Genomic DNA, 22,845 nt, shown 5'->3' on the forward strand with positions numbered 1-22,845 from the left:
ACAGCAGCATGACATCACAGAGAACCTCCTGGAACATGTGACGCATTGTGACATCTGCAGCCGCACAATGCAGGGGCTTCATGTCAGTCTTGCTCCGCTCCATTGATGGGTATTGCAGTGATTGCTGCACTTATATTGTAAATTGTGTCAAAGATGCACCAAAATACAACAGAAGAGAAAAGAATCAGGTGGAAAATCACAGATCACAGTTTATTCTTCATCTGCTCAACATAACCCAAGACCACCAGCAGAGTAATATTACATATAATACCGCTATACAAGCATAATACACAAATAATAGCACTATATAAGTGTAATATTACATATAATACCGCTATACAAGCATAACATACAAATAATAGCACTATATAAGTGTAATATTACATATAATACCACTATACAAGCATAATATACAAATAATAGCACTATATAAGTGTAATATTACATATAATACCGCTATACAAGCATAATATACAAATAATAGCACTATATAAGTGTAATATTACATATAATACCACTATACAAGCATAATATATACAAATAATAGCACTATATACGTGTAATATTGCATATAATACCGCTATACAAGCATAATATACAAATAATAGCACTATATAAGTGTAATATTACATATAATACCGCTATACAAGCATAATACACAAATAATAGCACTATATAAGTGTAATATTACATATAATACCGCTATACAAGCATAATATACAAATAATAGCACTATATAAGTGTAATATTACATATAATACCACTATACAAGCATAATATACAAATAATAGCACCATATAAGTGTAATATTACATATAATACCGCTATACAAGCATAATATACAAATAATAGCACTATATAAGTGTAATATTACATATAATACCGCTATACAAGCATAACATACAAATAATAGCACTATATAATTGTAATATTACATATAATACCACTATACAAGCATAATATACAAATAATAGCACTATATAAGTGTAATATTATATATAATACCACTATACAAGCATAATATGCAAATAATAGCACTATATAAGTGTAATATTACATATAATACCGCTATACAAGCATAACATACAAATAATAGCACTATATAATTGTAATATTACATATAATACCACTATACAAGCATAATATACAAATAATAGCACTATATAAGTGTAATATTACATATAATACCGCTATACAAGCATAACATACAAATAATAGCACTATATAATTGTAATATTACATATAATACCACTATACAAGCATAATATACAAATAATAGCACTATATAAGTGTAATATTACATATAATACCACTATACAAGCATAATACACAAATAATAGCACTATATAAGTGTAATATTACATATAATACCGCTATACAAGCATAATATACAAATAATAGCACTATATAAGTGTAATATTACATATAATACCGCTATACAAGCATAACATACAAATAATAGCACTATATAATTGTAATATTACATATAATACCACTATACAAGCATAATATACAAATAATAGCACTATATAAGTGTAATATTACATATAATACCACTATACAAGCATAATACACAAATAATAGCACTATATAAGTGTAATATTACATATAATACCGCTATACAAGCATAATATACAAATAATAGCACTATATAAGTGTAATATTACATATAATACCACTATACAAGCATAATATACAAATAATAGCACTATATAAATGTAATATTACATATACCACTATACAAGCATAACATACAAATAATAGCACTATATATAAGTGTAATATTACATATAATACCGCTATACAAGCATAATATACAAATAATAGCACTATATAAGTGTAATATTACATATAATACCGCTATACAAGCATAATATACAAATAATAGCACTATATAAGTGTAATGTTACATATAATACCACTATACAAGCATAATATACAAATAATAGCACTATATAAATGTAATGTTACATATAATACCACTATACAAGCATAATATACAAATAATAGCACTATATAAGTGTAATATTACATATAATACCACTATACAAGCATAATATACAAATAATAGCACTATATAAGTGTAATATTAAATATAATACCACTATATAAGCATAATATACAAATAATAGCACTATATACGTGTAATATTGCATATAATACCGCTATACAAGCATAATATACAAATAATAGCACTATATAAGTGTAATATTACATATAATACCGCTATACAAGCATAATACACAAATAATAGCACTATATAAGTGTAATATTACATATAATACCGCTATACAAGCATAATATACAAATAATAGCACTATATAAGTGTAATATTACATATAATACCACTATACAAGCATAATATACAAATAATAGCACCATATAAGTGTAATATTACATATAATACCGCTATACAAGCATAATATACAAATAATAGCACTATATAAGTGTAATATTACATATAATACCGCTATACAAGCATAACATACAAATAATAGCACTATATAAGTGTAATATTACATATAATACCACTATACAAGCATAATATACAAATAATAGCACTATATAAGTGTAATATTACATATAATACCACTATACAAGCATAATATACAAATAATAGCACTATATAAGTGTAATATTACATATAATACCACTATACAAGCATAATACACAAATAATAGCACTATATAAGTGTAATATTACATATAATACCGCTATACAAGCATAATATACAAATAATAGCACTATATAAGTGTAATATTACATATAATACCACTATACAAGCATAATATACAAATAATAGCACTATATAAATGTAATATTACATATACCACTATACAAGCATAACATACAAATAATAGCACTATATATAAGTGTAATATTACATATAATACCGCTATACAAGCATAATATACAAATAATAGCACTATATAAGTGTAATATTACATATAATACCGCTATACAAGCATAATATACAAATAATAGCACTATATAAGTGTAATGTTACATATAATACCACTATACAAGCATAATATACAAATAATAGCACTATATAAATGTAATGTTACATATAATACCACTATACAAGCATAATATACAAATAATAGCACTATATAAGTGTAATATTACATATAATACCACTATACAAGCATAATATACAAATAATAGCACTATATAAGTGTAATATTAAATATAATACCACTATATAAGCATAATATACAAATAATAGCACTATATAAGTGTAATATTACACATAATACCACTATACAAGCATAATATACAAATAATAGCACTATATAAGTGTAATATTACACATAATACCACTATACAAGCATAATATACAAATAATAGCACTATATAAGTGTAATATTACATATAATACCGCTATACAAGCATAATATACAAATAATAGCACTATATAAGTGTAATATTACATATAATACTGCTATACAAGCATAATATACAAATAATAGCACTATATAAGTGTAATATTACATGTAATACCGCTATACAAGCATAATATACAAATAATAGCACTATATAAGTGTAATATTACATATAATACCACTATACAAGCATAATATTATAAATAATAGCACTATATAAGTGTAATATTACATATAATATGTCAGGGCCAGGCGGTCGGGCAGACCCAGGAGGTGGATCCACTGGGCCGAACTCTAAGATGGTGGTAAGGAGTCCGGTAGCTGAAGCACTATGGGCAGTAGAACAGTCCGTGCCAGTGAGTGTAACGAAGAAGTCCCTGGGACCACGGAGTCACAGATGGTAGTCCGGGTGACGTAGCTCAGGTTCGGAAGCCGAGGTGATGTCAGGCGGGGTCCGGAACCTTTGGAGCGAGATGATGGGTCACCGCAGGGATCCGAGATGGTACGGACTGTCAGATGGCAGACGGACAGCGTGCGGGGTTCGGGATTCCGCAGGACCGGATGGCGAGGCAGGATCAGCTCTAGAAGAGAGATACGTGAGTATGGCACAAAGACACAAGGAGACCTGACTCCTAGCTTGGAAAACACGAAGATCAGGCCCCGCCCTCTTGGACAATACACCCCTTTATACCCTGTACCTGTTTAGCCTCATTTCCTGTTAATGGACGCTGGCCCTTTAAGAAAGGGTCAGTGACCGCGCGCGCGCCCTAATGCGCATGCGCGCAGCCCGGGTGCCAGAAGCCAGGGAAGGAGGCTGAGAAGAGGACGCAGGGGAGCCGGCCAGGGCCTGGGAAGCCGTCGGGCGCCGCGATCGGAGACCAGGGGGCCTGGGAAGGACGGGCACCGGAGCCAAGGACCCGGGGAGCGTGGCAGGTGAGCCGGGGAGCGGGGCTGAGGACCCGGGGAGCGGAGCAGAGGACCCGGGGAGGGGAGCCAAGGACCCGGGGAGCGTGACAGTACCCCCCCCCCCCACGCCCCCCTCCCCGCAACCGGGACATGAAGGCACGGATCAGAGGAGTGCCCACGTTCTCCCTGGGCTCCCAGGACCTATCCTCAGGACCATACCCCTCCCAGTCCACCAGGAAGAACTGTCGACCTCGTACGGTCTTCATGGCCACGATATCCCTTACCGCATAGACGTCGTCATCGGCAATAGGTGGAGGAGCCGGACTGGCAGCAGCGGAGAAGGGACCAAGGACAACCGGCTTGAGCAGGGAGACGTGGAATGAGTTGGGTATCCTCATCGTGGCCGGGAGCTGTAGCTTGTAGGAGACCTCATTGATCTTGCTGAGGACCTTAAACGGCCCGATGTAGCGAGGACCCAGCTTGTAGGAAGGTATCTTCAATCGGATGTACTGGGAAGCAAGCCAGACCAGGTCACCAGGAGAGAAACACGGAGGGTCCAGACGCCTCTTGTCAGCGTGTTTCTTCATCCGCTGGGAAGCGCGTCCAAGGGACGCCTTGACAGAGTCCCAAATGGTAGCGAAGTCACGGGCTACAGTATCAGCCGCAGGGACATCCGAAGAAGGGGATATAGGCAATGGGACGGAGGGCTGAAGTCCGTAAACGACATGGAAGGGAGACTTGGAGGACGACTCACTGATGTGGTGGTTATGTGAGAATTCAGCCCAAGGCAGAAGCGTGGACCAGTCGTCGTGATGGGCGTTGACATAGTGACGTAAGAAGGATGTCAAGATTTGATTGACCCTCTCCACTTGGCCATTAGACTGAGGATGGTATGCAGAAGAAAAGTCCAGAGTTACTCCCAGATGTTTGCAGAGCGCCCTCCAGAAGCGGGAGGTGAACTGAGTTCCTCTGTCGGACACGATGTGGGATGGAAAGCCATGCAAGCGGAAGATGTGATGTATATAGGCTTCCGCGAGTTCCTGAGCAGAGGGCAGTCCAGCCATGGGGATGAAGTGAGCCATTTTGGAGAACCGGTCCACCACGACCCATATGACTGTGTGTCCAGAGGATAATGGCAAGTCCGTAATAAAATCCATCGCTATGTGTTGCCACGGAACTGAGGGTATAGGCAGAGGCAGAAGACGGCCATAGGGCAGGTGTTTGGGCGTCTTGTTCCTGGCACAAGAGGAGCAGGCAGAGACAAAAGCAGCGACGTCCGTGCGAAGGGATGGCCACCAGTAATGGCGTACAATCGTACCCCATGTTCTCTTCTGGCCTGCATGACCGGCTGTTTTTGAGGCATGACCCCAGTGTAACACTTTTTGCCTGTCAGTCTCAGAGACATAGGTCTTTCCGGGCGGTATCTGGGCCAGGGTGACAGGGGCCACCGGAATGATCTTGCTAGGAGAGATGATGGGTTGGGTAGTCTCTTCCTCCTGCTCCATGGGCATGAAAGACCTAGACAAGGCATCAGCGCGTACATTCTTGTCCGCGGGTCGGAAATGGAGCTGGAAGTCAAACCTGGCAAAGAATAGGGACCACCTGGCTTGCCGTGGGTTCAGTCGCTGAGCGGACCGTAGATAATCACGGGGTACACTGCTCCTTCCAGGAGGTAGCGCCACTCCTCCAGAGCCAGTTTGACCGCCAATAGTTCTCGGTCACCGATGGTGTAATTACGTTCAGGCGCTGAGAAGCTCTTGGAGAAGAAACCGCACGTCACCATCTTGCCGGAGGAGGACTTCTGCATGAGCACTGCTCCGGCTCCCGAGGAAGAGGCATCCACCTCCAAGGTGAACTGGCGGTTTAACTCCGGACGGTGGAGTACGGGAGCGGAGGCAAATGCTCGCTTCAGTGAGCAAAACGCGGCGTCGGCCGCAGGTGACCAGTCCTTTGGATTAGCCTCCTTTTTGGTCAAAGCGGAGAGAGGAGCAGTCAGGGCAGAGAAGTGAGGGATAAACTGGCGGTAGTAGTTGGCAAATCCCAGGAACCGTTGGATTGCCTTCAGTCCAGAAGGGGGAGGCCAGTTGAGTCTGGAGGAGACCTTCTTTGGATCCATCTGCAGTCCGGTGCCCGAGATGATGTATCCCAGGAAAGGGAGAGAAGACTGCTCAAAGACACACTTCTCGTATTTGGCGTAGAGACGATTCTCTCTCAGTCTTTGTAGAACCAGCTGTACGTTCTCTCTGTGGGTCTGGAGGTCCGGAGAGAAGATAAGGATGTCATCCAGATAAACTACTACACAGATGTAGAGGAGGTCCCGGAATATGTCGTTCACCAATTCTTGGAAGACTGCTGGTGCGTTACACAGGCCGAAGGGCATCACGCAGTATTCATAATGCCCATCGCAAGTATTAAACGCGGTCTTCCATTCGTCCCCAGAGCGGATACGAACTAGGTTGTAGGCACCCCGAAGATCCAGCTTGGTGAACACACGGGCTCCTCTGAGCCGGTCGAACAATTCGGGGATGAGCGGCAGAGGGTACTTGTTTTTTACGGTGATCTGATTCAGACCCCGGTAGTCGATGCATGGGCGTAGGTCACCCTCTTTCTTCTTAACGAAGAAGAAGCCTGCTCCCGCAGGAGAGGAGGATCTCCGGATGAATCCCCTTGCCAGGCTCTCTGTGATGTAGGTAGACATGGCCCTGGTTTCGGCTGGAGACAATGGATATATCCGTCCTCGAGGCGGTGTAGTTCCTGGGAGCAGGTCGATGGCACAATCGTAGGGACGGTGTGGCGGAAGTACCTCAGACTCCTTCTTGTCAAAAACGTCTGCGAAGGACCAATAGGCCGAAGGCAGTTCCGGTAGGTTCTCTGGAACCGGAGGTCGTCGGATGGGTTGTATGGACTTCAGACACTTCTCATGACAAGCAGGACCCCATCGGGTGATTTCGCCAGTACCCCAGCTGACTGATGGTTCGTGTGTCCGCAACCAGGGAAGTCCCAGCAGGATTTGATGGGACATGTGTGGAAGGACGTAGAGAGCGATGTTCTCGGTGTGCAGGGCACCGATACGCAGTTCGACCGGACTGGTGACCCAGGAGATGGTATCAGAGAGGGGTCTCCCATCCACAGAGGCAATCACTAGGGGCTTCTCGAGTGGAGTAACAGGCAGCTGGTACTTGTCCACCGTAGCCTGCTGGATGAAATTGCCTGCTGCTCCAGAGTCGAGGTATGCCTCAGCCGTGAAGCGCGTCTCTCCCGTTGACACTTGCACAGTCCACATAACCGGGTCTGAGAGAGTCCCAGCACCTAGGGTGGCCTCTCCTACCAACCCTAGGCTTTGGAGTTTCCCGGCCTTTCCGGACAGGAGCGTAGGAGGTGTGTGTCCTCTCCGCAGTAAAAGCAGAGACCCTTGGCGAGCCGCTCTGCTCGACGTTGTTCAGACTGTCGTACTCGGTCGATCTGCATGGGCTCGTGGACGGGAATCCCAGCTGTTGATGACTGAGATACGGAGGGCTTCTGTGGAGGAGAGGAATGCCGTACCGGACGTCTCTCACGAGACAGCTCTTTGGAGCGCTCCTGAAAACGAATGTCCACTCGAGTTGCTAGGGCAATCAGGGCATCTAGGGTGGAGGGCACGTCACGACCCGCCAACTCATCTTTGATGCGACTCGAGAGTCCTTCCCAGAAGGCGGCTGTTAGGGCCTCATTATTCCACCCGAGTTCTGAAGCCAAAGTGCGGAAACGGATGGCGTATTGGCCCACCGTCAGTGTTCCTTGACGTAAGCGGAGGAGGGATGAAGCAGACGCAGAGGCGCGTCCCGGCTCGTCAAAGGTGCTGCGAAAGGCCTGCAGGAACTCTTGAAGATCCTTGGTCATAGGGTCCTCCTTCTCCCACAACGGGTTCATCCACGCCAGTGCCTCGCCCTCCACGTGAGACATGATGAAGGCGACCTTGGCTTGGTCGGAGGCAAACAGATGTGGCAGCTGCGTGAAATGGAGGGAGCATTGGTTTATAAACCCCCTGCAGGACTTGGGATCTCCGGCGTACCGGGGTGGTGAGGCCAAACGCAGTCTGGAAGCATCCGAAGAAGCAGCCACGGGAGCGGGGGACGTGGCTTGACTGGTGGCGGCTTGGGATGTCGAAGACGTGACTGCCGCTTGTAGCGTGGTCAGGCGGGTGTCCACGGAAGTCATAAAGTTCAGCATGCGGGTCTGGACTTCACGCTGGCGTTGGAGTTCCTCTTGCAAGGCCGCTAGTGCTGCAGCGGGATCCATGGCCTGATCTTACTGTCAGGGCCAGGCGGTCGGGCAGACCCAGGAGGTGGATCCACTGGGCCGAACTCTAAGATGGTGGTAAGGAGTCCGGTAGCTGAAGCACTATGGGCAGTAGAACAGTCCGTGCCAGTGAGTGTAACGAAGAAGTCCCTGGGACCACGGAGTCACAGATGGTAGTCCGGGTGACGTAGCTCAGGTTCGGAAGCCGAGGTGATGTCAGGCGGGGTCCGGAACCTTTGGAGCGAGATGATGGGTCACCGCAGGGATCCGAGATGGTACGGACTGTCAGATGGCAGACGGACAGCGTGCGGGGTTCGGGATTCCGCAGGACCGGATGGCGAGGCAGGATCAGCTCTAGAAGAGAGATACGTGAGTATGGCACGAAGACACAAGGAGACCTGACTCCTAGCTTGGAAAACACGAAGATCAGGCCCCGCCCTCTTGGACAATACACCCCTTTATACCCTGTACCTGTTTAGCCTCATTTCCTGTTAATGGACGCTGGCCCTTTAAGAAAGGGTCAGTGACCGCGCGCGCGCCCTAATGCGCATGCGCGCAGCCCGGGTGCCAGAAGCCAGGGAAGGAGGCTGAGAAGAGGACGCAGGGGAGCCGGCCAGGGCCTGGGAAGCCGTCGGGCGCCGCGATCGGAGACCAGGGGGCCTGGGAAGGACGGGCACCGGAGCCAAGGACCCGGGGAGCGTGGCAGGTGAGCCGGGGAGCGGGGCTGAGGACCCGGGGAGCGGAGCAGAGGACCCGGGGAGGGGAGCCAAGGACCCGGGGAGCGTGACATAATACCACCATACAAGCATAATATACAAATAATAGCACTATATAAGTGTAATATTACATATAATACTGCTATACAAGCATAATATACAAATAATAGCACTATATAAATGTAATATTACATATAATACCACTATACAAGCATAATATTATAAATAATAGCACTATATAAGTGTAATATTACATATAATACCACTATACAAGCATAATATACAAATAATAGCACTATACAAGTGTAATATTGCATGTAATACCACTATACAAGCATAATATACAAATAATAGCACTATATAAATGTAATATTACATATAATACCACTATACAAGCATAATATTATAAATAATAGCACTATATAAGTGTAATATTACATATAATACCACTATACAAGCATAATATACAAATAATAGCACTATATAAGTGTAATATTACATATTATACCACTATACAAGCATAATATTATAAATAATAGCACTATATAAGTGTAATATTGCATATAATACCACTATACAAGCATAATATACAAATAATAGCACTATATAAATGTAATATTGCATATAATACCACTATACAAGCATAATATACAAATAATAGCACTATATAAATGTAATATTACATATAATACCACTATACAAGCATAATATACAAATAATAGCACTATATAAGTGTAATATTACATATAATACCAGTATACAAGCATATTATACAAATAATAGCACTATATAAGTGTAATATTACATATAATACCACTATACAAGCATAATATACAAATAATAGCACTATATAAGTGTAATATTACATATAATACCACTATACAAGCATAATATACAAATAATAGCACTATATAAGTGTAATATTACATATAATACTACTATACAAGCATAATATAGAGATATTAGCACTATATAAGTGTACTATTACATATAATACTACTTTACATGTATACTATTACCCTTAATACCACTATGCATGTAGAAAATGACCTATAATAGCATTATACAAATATTGTATATTACATCTAATACCACTATTAAAATCAAATATTACATCTAATACCACTTTACATGTAGAATATTACAAACAATATCACGATACAGGTAAAATATCACATATAATACCACTATATCACATATAATATCACTATATAAGTATAACATTACATTTAATACCACTATAAAAATATATTACATATAATACCACTATACAAACATAATATTACAAACAATAGCACTATATTGGTAGAATATTACATATAATACCACTACATAAGTGTAATGTTACATATACGTGGGGCCGCTGAAAAGTCTTTGGCTTTAACTAGAAAGAAAGAGAGAGGATGATGAAACTTTACCTTTTCTTTTTTTTTTTTTTTTTTATTGGGATTTTTGGGGAAAGATAACAAAACACACAACAAAAAAGAATATCAATATAAACATAAACCTTAATATATATACAGTATGTATATTAGAGTAGGAAGGAAAAAAAAAGAAAAATGGTTATGAAAGGGATATTAAGAAAGATCAGGATACTAAGGTCAACTGAGTATCAAACATCTGTTCATATTATCTATAACACACATTTTTAAAATTACATACATGAAGAAAACAAAATGAAAAGAGATTTCTGGCAATATAATTGTCTTGTCCACGCCTGCGACTTCTGCTGCGATTGCCAGGCGACGCCGTGTTCCCTGAATGGATAGTGCTGGTGACGGGAAAGGAGTCAGTGCCCGTGGCTCTGCTGAGCACAGGCTCCGCTCATCCACTAGGCTGGATTTCCCTAGAAGCTGCAGTACCACAGGCTGACTGTAGGTGGCGTGTGTCTTCCAGCTGAAGTTACCATCATTCAGCTGCAGCCAATGGGAAGACACCACACCCTTCTTATTCCCTCCTTATTCTTATATTTTGATTCCTGTGCGCTGTTCTTTGCTTGTTTTTTGACTACCCTTCTGCCTGTCGTTTTTGTACCTTGCTGCCAGTTCCGGATTTGACCTCTGCTTTGTCTCCTCACTACGCTCTTGCCTGCCAATTCTGTTCCTGTTTAGCATTTCCTGGTTTTTGTCCCTGCCTAACCACCACGGACTACAGTCTACCACAGGTAGTGATGATCTCTGGGGCTCTGTGTGATTCCAAATCCCTGTATAGGGGTTAAAGGGTTGCAGAGTTCTCGGGGGTCCTGGTTTTTGAGCGGCTTTTCTCTAGACTCCCTTTACAGCCTGTCTGAGTCTGTGGCTCCAGGCAGGTGTTACATTATCTCTGGCCTACTAACATAAAAAAAAAAATGGATCCTCTCCAAACCGTGATAGACCAGGTACTGACCCTGTCTGGCTTGGTTCAAGGACTTGCACAGCAACTGCAAGAGCTCCAGTCTGCTCAGGTTCAAGCCCCTGCAGCACCTCCCTCATCATGTCCAAAGTCCGTCGACGTCAAGGGAGCACATCACGTTGTGGAGCCCATCATGGAGAGCCTGGATCTCAGAGGCAGTCACTTCCAGAGCAGCAGCACCTGAGTGAGCCCCAGAATACTCACTCTGGTGCCCAGGTACTCCCTGCAGTGTTGTGAATGACAGTTATGCTTTTGCTGCTGTGAGGCTCCCTCTTGTGGCCAGGAATGGTTTGGACAGAGACCAGGTGTGTTGAGCAATGCGCGTTTCCATTGCTAACTCTCTGCCTATTTAAACCCTAGTCTGCTGGCAGGCTATGCCGGATGTCAGTTGTTCTTTGTTCACCAGCCTGCTTCATCCTGCTGCAGACCACATCTACGTCAGATAAGTGCTTGGCTCTTTATTTGTTGTTTGGTTCTTTTTGCTCTTATCTGAGTTTGTCATTTGCTGTGGTTATTGTCAGTTTTTTTGCATGCAGGAATCTTCCATCTCAGTTGCTTAGCTGGGAAGCTCCCTGCAGCTATGTTTGGAGTATTGCTCCTATAAGTCCATTTGTTTGTTGCTTCTTGAATCTGTAATGGTTCCTGCTTTCTGTTCATTGGTATGACAAGAGCGCCTGGTATAGGATGGAGTTCAGATCTAGCGATCTGAGTGCTTTTTGTACTATCAGGTTTTTGGATTTTTGTAGGGTTTTTCTCTGACCACCATCAGTCCCTTTCCTATCCTGTCCTATTTAGTCAGTAGGGCCTCACCTTTTGCTAATCCTATCATCTATCTGTGTATTGTGTTTTCCTATATCACCGCAGTCTTTGAATGTGGGGGGCTTGCTATTCTTTATCTATTTTCTGAGGCAGAGATTTATTCATCTTTCCTTCCTTTAGGATAGCTAGTTCTCCAGCTGGGTTCGCAGTGCACAGGATGTTCGTTCACCCCTCGGCTATTTCTAGTGTTGATGGTTAGTAAGGGGATGGCGGCCAGATTAGTTGCCAATGCTCGTCACCTTTTACCAATGATTTATGGTGGTCTTTCATGGTTCCGGATCATAACAGCACATCCGGCCATTTCGCCTGATCTGCGGTTGGCACTGGCGGAATTTCAGGGGGATAAACCTGAGAGATGTCCTACAGGGAAACTGTTTGTCCCGGACCAATGGAAAGACCGAGTTGTCTCTGAGGTTCATTGCTCTGTTTTGGCGGGTCATCCTGGCATTTTTGGTACTCGGGATCTTGTGAGCCGCTCTTTTTGGTGGCCTTCCCTGTCCCGGGATGTCCGTTGTTTTGTGCAGTCGTGTGGAGTTTGTTCTAGGTCCAAGCCCTGTTGTTCACGTTCTAGTGGGCTATTATTGCCTTTGCCGATACCTAAGAGACCTTGGATGCACATCTCTATGGATTTTATATCAGAGCTTCCTGTCTCTCAGAAAATGACTGTGATTTGAGTGATCTGTGATAGATTCTCCAAGATGGTCCACTTGGTTCCCCTATCTAAGTTGCCATCTTCATCAGAGTTGGTGCCTTTGTTTTTCCAACATGTTGTTGGTTTGCATGGTATTCCCAAAAACATTGTTTCTGACAGAGGGGTGCAGTTTGTATCCAGGTTTTAGAGGATTTTTTGTTCTGAATTGGGTGTTCAGCTGTCTTTGTCCTCGGCGTTTCATCCTCAAACCAACGGTCAGACTGAAAGGGCTAACCAGACCCTGGAGACCTATTTACGGTGTTTTGTATCTGCGGATCAGGATGACTGGGTTTCGTTTTTGCCTTTGGCTGAATTTGCACTTAACAATAGAGCTAGCTCTACCACATTGGTGTCCCCATTTTTCTGCAATTTTGGGTATCACCCCAGGTTCCTCTCGGGGCAGCTTGAGGCGTCTGACTGTCCAGGGGTGAATTCGGTGGTCAACAGAATGCAGTAGATTTGGGGCAGGTAGTGGATAAATTGTTTCAATCCAGGTGTGTTGAGCAATGGGCGTTTCCATTGCTAACTCTCTGCCTATTTAAACCCTGGTCTGCTGGCAGGCTATGCTGGATGTCAGTTGTTCTTTGTTCACCAGCCTGCTTCATTTTGCTCCAGACCACATCTACCCCAGATAAGTGCTTGGCTCTTTATTTGTTGTTTGGTTCTTTTTGCTCTTATCGGAGTTTGTCATTTGCTGTAGTTATTGTCAGTTTTTTTGCATGCAGGAATCTTCCCTCTCAGTTGCTTAGCTGGGAAGCTCCCTGCAGCTATGTTTGGAGTATTGCTCCTATAAGTCCATGTATTTGTTGCTTCTTGAATTTGTAATGGTTCCTGCTTTCTGTTCATTGATATGACAAGAGCGCCTGGTATAGGACGGAGTTCAGATCTAGCGATCTGAGGGCTTTTTGTACTATCAGGTTTTTGGATTTTTGTAGGGTGTTTCTCTGGCCACCATTAATCCCTTTCCTATCCTGTCCTATTTAGTCAGTAGGGCCTCACCTTTTGCTAATCCTATCATCTATCTGTGTATTGTGTTTTCCTATATCACCGCAGTCTTTGAATGTGGGGGGCTTGCTATTCTTTATCTATTTTCTGAGGCAGAAATTTATTTATCTTTCCTTCCTTTAGGATAGCTAGTTCTCCGGCTGGGTTCACGGTGCACAGGATGTTCGTTCACCCCTCGGCTACTTCTAGTGTTGATGGTTAGTAAGGGGATGGTGGCCAGATTAGTTGTCAATGCTCTTGTCACCTTTTACCAATGATTTATGGTGGTCTTCCATGGTTCCAGATCATAACACTGCAGACCCTATAAAGTTATTGTTACCTGTCTCATTGTCTCACCAGGGAAAAGCTGTGCGGCTGCAGACCTTTGTTGATTGTGGTTCTGCAGCCAATTTCGTAAACTCTAATGTAGCAAAAGAGCTGAGTTTGCCTTTGTTGAGACTGAACTTTCCCATTAAAATCTCTGCAATTGATAATACCCATCTCACTCAGGGTGTGGTTAACTTTGTAACCCCAGAGATCTCCATGCTTGTTGGACCTTTGCATGTAGAATCAGTGTAATTTTTTGTTCTTGAGAACCTGACGCCAGCAGTGCTATTGGGCATGCCATGACTGCGCAACATAACCCAGTCATAGACTGGCACCAGGGTGAGATTGTACGCTGGAGCCCTGAGTGTTGTGAATGTTAGTTATGTTTTGGCTGCTGGGAGGCTCCCTCTGGTGGCCAGGAATGGTTTGGACTTGGACCAGGTGTGTTGTGCAGTGGGTGTTTCCTTTGCTAACTCTCTGCTTATTTAAATCCTGGTCTGATTGCAGGCTGTTGCCGGATGTCAGTTGTTCTTTGTATCTCCAGCCTGCTTTTTCCTGCTCTACACCACATCTTCCCCAGATAAGTGCTTGCTTTTTATTTATTGTCTGGTTCTTTTGTTTATCTGGGTTGATCATTGGCTGTGGTTGGTTTCAGTTTATTTGCTTGCAGGGATTTCCCCCCTCAGTGGATTGTTGAGGAACTCCCTGCAGTTCTGTGTGGAGTATAGCTCCTTTGGGTCCATGTGTTTGTGGCTTGTTGACTTTGTTATGATTCTTGTTTTCTGTTCATTGGTATGACAAGGGCACCTGGTATAGGACGGAGTTCAGATCGTGCGATCTGAGGGCCTTTTTGTACTATCAGGAAGTTGGTATTTTGCAGGGTTTTTCTCTGGCCACCATCAGTCCCTTTCCTGTCCTTTCCTATTTTAGTCAGCGGGGGCTCACCTTTTGCTAATCCTATCATCTACCTGTGTATTGTGTTTTTTCCTATATCACCGCAGTCTTTGAATGTGGGGGGCTAGCTATTCTTGTCTATATTCTGAGGCAGAGAGTTATTCATCTTTCCTACCTTTAGGATAGTTAACACACAAGCGGTCCTAAAATATGTCGACACTCCCATTTTTAATAATATCAACAATTGAAAAAACTTTGTACAGTCATTTTTTCAAGAAGGAGCAAACAATCCTAAGTATATAATACAATCTTTATTCAGTATATATAATCACACAAACATAAAAAGATGTATACAGCAACAGAACAGACTAGCAGCATAATGATATTGCACATATACCCAGACCACTATATAAAGTGACTAATGCTGTACAAAAGGTGCAAATTGCAATACATTCCCCTGCGATGTCAATTATGGGATAAACCTAAACTACTTTCCAATCGTGGAATAACTAGTAAGGAACCCATAAACACTCTAGCAATTATAAGGACAATTTATTACTGCAAAAAAAGATATATATTAATAGTCACTGACTAAAGTGAAAGTCTCAATATCGTGCCAACAAACCCAGTTGCAAGTGAATGGTGAATGCATAACCCCATTACATCCATAGATGGCGCTAAGGTCCTAGCTTGTAAGCAGGGCCACTATAGTACGTATACAGGAAAAAGTCAATCAGCTGGTGCCTGCAAACAACTCCCGGACGGGAGAAAATGTCATGTTTTAGCAGACACCGAGCTGAAAACAATTAGGGCACAAAGTCAACCATTCACGAGCAAGAAGTGGTGATAACTGTAATTGTTGAATTTCATTAGGGAATTGTGTGTCTGTTTGTGATTCTGTGAAAAGGAAAAAAAAAAAAAAAAGTTAGTCTTGTGATTAATTAGTAGGATTAGTCACACCTGTTTCTAGAAGCTTCTAGCAGCTTCTGATAGTCATTGTACATCTATATAAACCAGCCAGTACTAGCGAGGTGCTGAGCGAGCGAGGTGCTGAACTGAAGTAAAGCGCTGAATTTAAGATAAGTGCATAGTTTCAACACAATTACATAGTTTGACATAAGAACATAGTTTGAATTTATCCTTATACGTTTCCCATTGGGTTTCTTTCGTTTTTTTCTCTTTGTTTTTCTACTTTACTGTTGATCCCCATTTGATAGGTGCTCCATGGACAATGCTACCAGGTGTGTATCTTGTCAGATGTATGCATGCCTTGAGCAGCTGTTCGAGGGTGAATATGTCTGCACTCGATGCAAGCATGTTGCGTATTTGGAAGCCAAGGTAACTGATCTAAATAAGCAGCTTGCAACACTAAGGGGCATTGCAAACCTGGAGAGGAGTTTAGAGCTCACTGAGCTTTCTCTGGCTGGGGCCAGTGATATGGAGGAGGGTGGAAGTGGGGAAGATCAGGACCCAGAGGTAGGTAGCTGGGCAACAGTTAGAAGAAGAGGTAGGGGGAAAAGTGTCAGGGAGCCTAGTCCTGACCTGGCGCAACCTAGTAAATATGCCTGTTTGGCTGATATTAGGAATGAAGGGCCTGGACTAGGGTCACTACAGCAGGATGTTGCTCCTAGCAACCAGGAAAACAACTGCTGTAGGAAGGAGGGAAATAGGAGTGCAGCAAAGCCCAGACAGATGTTGGTGGTAGGGCACTCTATAATTAGACGGACAGACAGGGTCATCTGTCGCCGAGACCGTGAATGCCGAACAGTGTGTTGTCTGCCGGGTGCTCGGGTTCGGCATATTGTGGATCAGATAGACAGATTGCTGGGTGGGGCTGGGGAAAACCCAGCGGTCATGGTGCACATTGGTACTAATGACAAAGTTAGAGGCAGATGGAAGGTCCTTAAAAATGATTACAGGGAACTAGGAGAGAAGCTGAAGTCCAGGACCTCCAAGGTGGTGTTTTCAGAAATACTACCGGTGCCACGGGCGTCACTAGAAAGACAGCGGGAGCTTAGGGAGATAAATATGTGGCTTAGAAATTGGTGCAGGAAGGAAGGGTTCGGGTTCATGGAGAACTGGGCTGACTTCTCAGTCGGCTACAGGCTCTACGGTAGGGACGGGCTGCACCTCAATGGGGAAGGTGCAGCTGTGCTGGGGGAGAAAATGGTCAGACGGATGGAGGAGCTTTTAAACTAGGATCGGGGGGGAGGGAGGGTAGTGGAGCAAATAAGGGGATAGATAGAGCAGATAGAGACAGGGAGACGGTAGGGGTCAATGAAGGATTAGGGGGGGATGGGACATACAAGGAACATAGGGAGGCTAGGAGTAATAAAGGTGTTAATAGGATTAAATGTCTACTGGCAAATGCAAGAAGTTTTGCAAACAAAATGAATGAATTGGAGACTCTTATGTCAACCATGGATTATGATGTGGTGGGCATTACGGAAACCTGGCTGGATGAAAGCCATGACTGGGTGACAAACATACAGGGTTATAGTACATTTAGGAAGGACAGGAAAGGCCAAAAAGGTGGTGGGGTGTGTATATTTATCAAATCTAACCTAAAACCTGTGTTGTATGATGACAGTGAGGGGAACAGCAACAATGTAGAGTCAGTATGGGTAAATGTACATGGGGAGGGGAATAATGGAAAAATGCTAATTGGAGTTTGCTATAAGCCTCCTAACATACCTGAACAAATAGAGGGTGAAATGCTGGAACAAATTGAAAAGGCAGCTAATAATAATAATCGGGTTCTTATTATGGGGGATTTCAACTATCCAGACATTCAGTGGGCCATAGAATCTTCTGGTTGTGCTAAAAGCTGTAAGTTCTTATCTACCATTCAAGACCATTTCCTCTCTCAGATGGTAGATGAACCGACCAGGGGAGATAATTTGCTAGATCTGGTCCTGTCAAATAGACCGGATACAATTTCAGATCTACAGGTCCGGGAGCACTTGGGCACCAGCGATCATAATATGGTAAGCTTCAACATAATATTCAATAGAACATTTCAAAGGGGGAATGCTAAAACCTGGAATTTTAGGAAAGCTGATTTCAACAAATTAAGGGAAGAGCTTAAATGTGTAGATTGGGACAGAGTCATGGTAACTGGGGATACCGAACATAAATGGGGTAAGTTTAAGGCTATACTACTAGAGTCCTGTAAAAAACTTATACCCTCTGGTAATAAAACGTCCCGGAATAACACTAAACCACTATGGATAAATAAGACTGTACAAAGTATAATAAAACAAAAACAAAGGGCGTTTAAAATCTTAAAGGCTGAGAATACAGAAATAGCATTGCAGGAGTATAAAGATATCAATAGGCAATGCAAAAAAGAAATCAAACAAGCAAAACTAGCTACTGAAACAAAAATCGCCAATGACATTAAAATAAATTCCAAAATCTTTTATAAATACATTAATGCCAAAAGGAAAACAAAGGATAGTATCGGACCCTTAAAATATAATAACAAGTTAGTTATAGAGGACAAACAAAAGACTGAGTTATTAAATAGGCATTTCTCATCTGTGTTCACCAAGGAATTGACTGTACCAGGGATCATTCAACAAATGAAAAATCAAAGTCCACCACCCGATATAATTAATTTAACACAAGATGAAGTACGCCTACGTCTGAGTAAATTAAACATTGACAAATCCCCAGGGCCAGATGGCATTCATCCACGAATATTGAGGGAATTGAGCTCCGTAATCGACAGACCGCTGTATCTCATCTTTTTAGACTCACTTGTAACAGGGTTGGTGCCTCAGGATTGGAGGATTGCTGATGTGGTACCGATATTTAAGAAAGGTAAGAGGGTAGATCCAGGCAACTACCGTCCAGTAAGCCTGACATCAGTAGTATGCAAAGTTTTTGAGGGCATTTTAAGGGATGACATGCAAAAATATATTGCAGAAAATAATATGATAACTGACAAACAGCATGGATTCATGAAAGATAAGTCGTGTCTAACCAACCTGTTGGGGTTCTATGAGGGGGTAAGTTCAAACCTGGATATTGGTAATGCAGCTGATGTGATTTATTTGGACTTTGCAAAGGCATTTGATACTGTACCACATAATAGCCTTATACTAAAGCTCCAGAAGCAAGGACTAGGGGACACAATATGCAACTGGGTAAGGAATTGGTTAAAAGATAGGAAACAAAGAGTAGTCATAAATGGTACATTCTCTAAATGGGCTATAGTCAGCAGTGGGGTGCCGCAGGGATCTGTGCTTGGACCGATTCTTTTTACTCTCTTTATTAATGACCTTGTGGATGGGATTGATAGTACAGTGTCAGTCTTTGCCGATGACACCAAACTATGTAGGATATTAAAAACTGACCTGGATAGTACAATATTACAAAAAGATCTGGATAAGATGTCAGAATGGGCAGATACTTGGCAAATGAGATTTAATGTTGATAAATGTAAAGTAATGCACCTAGGACGGAGTAATCCTATAGCTGCGTATACATTAAATGGAAGTAAACTCGGGACTACAGAACAGGAGAAGGACTTGGGTATTCTCATTACAAATAAGCTGAGCAGCAGCACTCAATGTCAAGCAGCAGCTGCAAAAGCAAACAAGATTTTAGGGTGTATAAAAAGAGAGATTAGATCCCGTGATCCCAACGTATTGTTACCCCTCTATAAATCACTTGTAAGGCCACATCTGGAATACGGGATCCAGTTTTGGGCTCCACATTTTAAAAAGGACATTCAGAAGTTAGAGTCAGTTCAAAGGCGGGCAACTAGACTATTACAAGGAATGGAAGGCCTCCCATATGATGGCAGGTTGAAAAAGTTAGATATGTTTAGCTTAGAAAAAAGACGTCTCAGAGGAGATCTCATTTATATGTATAAATACATGTGTGGTCAATATAAAGGACTGGCACATGACTTATTTCTTCCGAAAACAATACTAAGGACCAGGGGGCACTCACTGCGAGTGGAAGAAAAGCGATTCTGACACCTAAATAGGAAAGGGTTCTTTACAGTTAGAGCGGTCAGACTGTGGAATACACTACCACAAGAGGTAGTAATGGCAGATACTATAACAGCTTTTAAAAAAGGGCTGGATGATTTCCTCAGTACACAAAACATTGTTGGTTATAAATGACTTAGTGACTAAATGTAGAACTGGTGGAGGAAGGTTGAACTAGATGGACCTAGGTCTTTTTTCAACCTAAGTAACTATGTAACTAAGTTACCTGGGCATATTATAGTGAAGAGCTGCCAGTCACCTACCCCGACGTACATTTCGCATCCCGCTTCAACGGGGGGCATGTCGGGCTGGAAAAAGCGCCAAGATTAAATACCGGTAGCTGCCCAATCAACAGCATTCACGGCGCTTGCATCAGTTGTGTTCCTCCCATAATCTAACGTCACTTCCTGTCGGGCAAGGGAAATAAGTGCAGACAAACCGAAAAAATATGTGCGGGATATAGGAGATTATGACAACAACAAGATTTTCCGATGGCAAAATAAGAAGACAGAACCAATGTATAATCGTTCAAGGAGTTCATCTATACAGTCAGCATCATCAAGTGCGGCGAGTGGCAGTACAAAGAATTCCATGATTTTATGAGATGTATTAATGTTAACAATATCAACCTTAGGTTCACTTATGAAATTCATAGGTCGAATCTATCATTTTTAGATGTTGAAATTTATGCTGAGAGTAATGGAACATTGTTAACCAAGACTTACAGGAAGCCAACCTCCACAAATAGCTTACTCCGTTGGGATAGCTTTCACCCTACTCCCCTAAAAAAAGGTATACCTAAAGGTCAATATCTTAAAATAAGGAGAAATTGCTCAAATGATCATGATTTTTTGAACAATCAAGGGACCTTAGGAAACGTTTTAGGGAAAGAGGCTCACCAAGTACTTCATGGAGCATTTCAACATGCTTTAAGCCGAGAACGTAGCTCTCTCTTACAGGTGAATAGTAGACAGAAGACAGATGGGGACCCAATAAGAATCATAGGTACATATGACGACCAATCAGAAAGAGTATTCCAAATCCTACGCTGACATTGGGGAATTCTGAGAGCAGACCCCGACTTTTTGGACGTTTTACCTCCCCCGCCCTATGGTCACTTTTAGAAAAGGGGGCTCAATTAGGGATCAGTTAGTGCACAGCCACTACAGTCGACCTATACCTGCCGGCACTTGGCTAGATAGAAGACCTTTGGGTACATTTCAATGTGGTGGCTGTAAATATTGTCCCTGGATTCTACAATGTAAATCAGTCATTAGTGCGATCACTGGACGTGAATATTACTTAAGAGAATTCGCAAATTGCAAAAGTGAAGCCTTGGTTTACCTAGCAACATGTGATTGCCCTCGTGATTATGTAGGGAAGACTAGGAGGGAATTAAGAAGACGAATAGGGGAACATGTCAGAGACATCAGACATAAAAGAGAGACCCCTATAGCAAGACACGTGAGGGATTTCCATCAAGGTAATACGAAATCAGTCCGATTCCGTGTCCTGGAAATGATAAGACCCAGCCCAAGAGGAGGTGACTGGGATAACAGGATTCTGCGAAACAAATGCCAGTGGATCTTTTGGTTGAGAACACAATTCCCGAATGGCCTTAATGAAAAATTGAATTATACACCGTTTATTTCAGGGGATTTCACTTTTATAGCTTCATTCAGAGTGTTTGGCATCTCATTTCCAGTTAGAATTGCCATTTATGTTACCCCATAAATGGGGGTTCAAATAACTCCATGCAAATAGTATGGAGCAAAATTGTATCACAAATTACAGGTTCATCAGATTTAGGTATTTCTATGTCATTGTTTAATTAGTGGAGATCTTGTTGAATATTTCATGGATACTATATAGATCATTTCCATCTAGATGAATCTATATTTAGCAACAATATAGCCATAGTTAATGGTAGGTGTATAGTTAATTTTGGTTTACACGTCCAAACAAAATAAGAAAATAAAATAATATGAAATAATATAATGGGAGAAGTGGACAGATTAACCATCAAAATGGCTATAATGATTGTTTGACTAAAAATGTTTTTCAAGAGCAGGTGTATTAATGAGAGCGAGTCAGTGAGATCAATAACAGTGTTACAATGGCACCCCATTATATAAGTTTTGGTTAACTAATGTCAATGAGAGAGGGGAAGTATGGGGTTAAAGCTATTTTGGAACTGTTATGAGATAATATGGAGGACTGAATAATATAGGTTGCCATGACGGCGGTTCATGTACATAATACTTCTATGTGCTGCTGCCCATGCACAGTAGCGCTGTTTAGTGTTTCAACAGGAAGTTGGATTTGGTTGTCATGGTGATCGTCAGTGGTATGCGTGAAGCAGATGCTTTACTTATGCTACGCTTCCTGTGGCGGCTGCCCATGCGCGGCAGCACGACATGATATCGTAACAGGAAGTTTGGTTTAATAGC

This window comes from Anomaloglossus baeobatrachus, chromosome 10 (assembly GCF_048569485.1).
Source record: "Anomaloglossus baeobatrachus isolate aAnoBae1 chromosome 10, aAnoBae1.hap1, whole genome shotgun sequence".
Lineage (NCBI taxonomy): Eukaryota > Metazoa > Chordata > Amphibia > Anura > Aromobatidae > Anomaloglossus > Anomaloglossus baeobatrachus.